The sequence below is a fragment of the Phacochoerus africanus genome, chromosome 10 (genome assembly GCF_016906955.1).
Source record: "Phacochoerus africanus isolate WHEZ1 chromosome 10, ROS_Pafr_v1, whole genome shotgun sequence".
Taxonomy (NCBI): domain Eukaryota; kingdom Metazoa; phylum Chordata; class Mammalia; order Artiodactyla; family Suidae; genus Phacochoerus; species Phacochoerus africanus.
In genome coordinates this window covers 91921143-91924386 of record NC_062553.1, presented here as the reverse complement: position 1 = coordinate 91924386, position 3244 = coordinate 91921143, and the positions used below count along the sequence as shown (strand labels likewise).

The window sequence follows — 3244 nt, the reverse complement described above, 5'->3', positions numbered from 1 at the left end:
AGAGTAAAATTTCATCTAATATTCAATTTACTTGTAAATAATTTGGATAAAAATATCACACACCTGTCGTTGTCTTCGCCAACAGTCTGATCCAACTGATTGGCTTTGCTGGTTGCAAGCAAAACAGCAGGCATCCCTGCCGGCAGCAAGGCGGCCGGTCCAGCACTCTCTCTTTCCCTGTGGCCTGGAAACTGGTAGCCTGGACAGACCAAGCCAGGCCAGTGACAAGTGGCTGGCACACTGGCCACCGAAGTTGTGAGAGCTCCTGAGATGTGGGACTGCAGGCGACTCCAGGCTGCTGTGGTGATTAGCTGGCCGCCCACGCTCGTGCTCCCATGATGCAGTGCTCAGCGCAGGCGCACCACGGAAGAAAGGACTGTTGAGGTGAGGCTGCTCGATGTTGTTACCTTAAAACGGTTTCACTTCTCAGAGGATGTTGAGGCGGAAGGCACAGAGTGGGAGAAGGATTGATTTATTACTTGCACTAATAAGTAAGGAGAACACCGGGGATCTTTCCAAAGCAGTGTCTCCTTAATGGCAAAACTGGGAAAGTTTTAAGCTAAGGGTGCATGGTATTCACCAAGGAGCTTGAGCTGAGGAGAATTCAGCATAAAATTGTGGTAAAGATTGATTGAATCTAAGCTGTAATTGATTGAAGTCACGTGTGCCAGAAAAGTCTCACCATTATTTCTTAGATTCTGATTGTTCTGGTGGTTAAGTGCTTGAGATAGGGTAAGTTCTGCAAAACAGCTAAAGATAGTATTTCGAGCTAATCATTACCATTTGAAGAGAGCTGGGGTCTTTAAAGCTGACAATGTCTTTGCTATTGTTACTTTTCTAGCCTGATAAATTTGTTTTTTTCTCTTAAGATTATTATTACTGTGACCTGTTCAAGCGCAAGCTTTGTGGCCAGATTTAGCTCACAAAATGGCTTGGGCCCAAAATGGCTTTTCCTATGTCCAAAAGCTGTATGCATCTTTTCCTCCAGGGACCTATTACTCTGTCTGGGTCCCCCAGAAGTGATGGCTCAGCAAAGTTCTGATGGCCCCACCTTCCGTGGTTGTTAATGAACAATGCCAGCATGCAGAGCACTTGGTTTTTCATTTATTTCACTTAGGAAATCAGAATCCCCTTTTGAAGTTTGCAAGCGTATTTTGGTTCTTTACGCTTTAAAAGTAATAGTTGAAGACAGGTGAGGAAACTTTATGAAAATTGTGATTGGTAAATAGCTGCCACCTGCCTATGGTGTCGTCTGAGAGGAACTAACCTCTTTGTGGTAGTAGAGACAGTAGATTTAAAACATGAAAATAAAATTAAAAAAAAAAGAATGGAATGAAGTGGACTGTGTCCTCTTTCAAACTGTCAAATCCATAATGGAAGCTGTAGTTTGCTAAAATCAGATTCTCTTGGAAAAAGATAGCATCAAGCCACTGTGAACATCCCTTCTAACCAAAGTTTTACAAAGGTCAAATCTCCAAAAGTATGTTGGAGAACAGATTCCATTAACAGTACCAGTCATGTAAAAGGAGTATCTTTAGATAAAGCAATTGACCTCAAAAACATTTTTTAGGAAGACAGCCAGTTGATAATGTTGACAAAAACTAATCAGTTGATCTAAGAGAGAAATAGACAATTTATTCAAGCCAAACTGAGGATTATAACCCCAGGAATAGATCTCAGGAAGCTCCAAAACTGTTCCACCTATTAGAAGTCAAAGCACAGTTTATAAGTATTTTGAGGCAGAGGGCTATACATTAAATGATGTATCATTGACAGTTTACACAATCTGGCAAGTAGTGGGTGATGGATAATCCTGGCCAGTTATAAGATTAAGAAGGAATGTTATCTTTCAAGGAGCTGTCTTGGTGCTGGGAGAATGTTGCTCTTATAGTTGAGCAGGTATTTTCTGTGGATAGGGAGGTTTGGTCAATGCATAATGCTGATGTGTGATGCAGAGTAGAGGGTAGAAAGGTGGCCATCTATGGCTTTTTTTTGAATTTTATTTCAAAACAAGTAGTGACAACCTCGGTGTGCCATCTATGGCTTTTTCTATTCTAATTGCACTATTGATTGAATTCTCAAATTCAAGTAAAACTAGCAACATTTGACTGAGTATGGAATTCCATGTCGACTGCAGAAGGATTTTATTAGGAAGAAGACCGCCTTCAATTCTTCATGTTAACTGCTGAAGTTCTGCAGTTCACCTGAAGGGAAAGTCTCAGAGTTCAGATATCTTCAGTATGTCATCATTTCCTTGCACTTATTAATCAAGGCTTGAGCCTGAACTTTCTTCCTCTTAGCCCATGGAGCAAAAATAATATCTATGCACATTCCCTGGAGAGTTGCCATGTTGAAATCTTCCTTTCACTTTGTTGCTTAAGAAAAGAGCTAAATATAAGCTTGGTAAATGAAAATATCTCAACTATGTGGTGGACCTAGAAATATTAGGTGTCTCACTGTCCCTCAATTCCAAACAGCCTTCTTAAATGGTCTTTAAATGAAGTCTGCAAGTAGAGGCTGATTTAGTCTTTAATTGTGAATAGTTACATAAAAAATTAAAGCAGCTAAAGCAGACTATATAAACTCTTAAAAGAAGGTGTAATAGCTTAGAGTTATCACTTGACATATTTTATTACTCCTTTCCATTCCCAATAGGTAATTACTCCATTGTGATGTTAAAATTCAGTCTTATAAATGCTGTTTATAAGACTATAAAGACTCTTTTTCTCTCTTCTTTATCTTGGCAGCCAGTTCTGTCTCTCACTATGAAAAAGAGACAGACATCAGCAATATGTGGTGAAACAAGATTTAAAAAATAGAATACTCTCTAAAATTAAGTGAGTTTTAGTGTTAATTACTCATAATTACTCAAACTTTTCATTAAAATTCATCCAATGAATTGAAGAATAGTTGGCTTGAATATACAGTGTTTGAAAGTCTTCTAAAAAATATATACTTATATATTTGTTTATGTATTTTTTCCAATGGATTGCATAGGCTGTACCTAAATTTTACCAATATAATTTGGCTAAAAAGTGCTAAAACAATTTCTCATTATAAATTCATAAACAAATTGTCAGAAGATTCTATCATCCCTCTTTGCTGCCCTTCTCCACTGGGTTACACCTAATTGACAAAATCAGTCTGCTGAGTCATTGTGCAGATATTATTGAGAGTTCTCAAATTGGAGGGAGGTGATCTCTGAGACATGAGCAAAACAGCACAGAGATCTTAAGCTCCAACA

The 3244-nt window shown here is 38.5% G+C and overlaps 1 pseudogene; it reads left to right on the top strand.

Moving 5' to 3' along the window:
- Nucleotides 1-1373: 1373 nt before the first annotated feature.
- LOC125137466 (exportin-4-like) lies at nt 1374-2800 on the top strand (annotated as a pseudogene).
- Nucleotides 2801-3244: the final 444 nt, after the last annotated feature.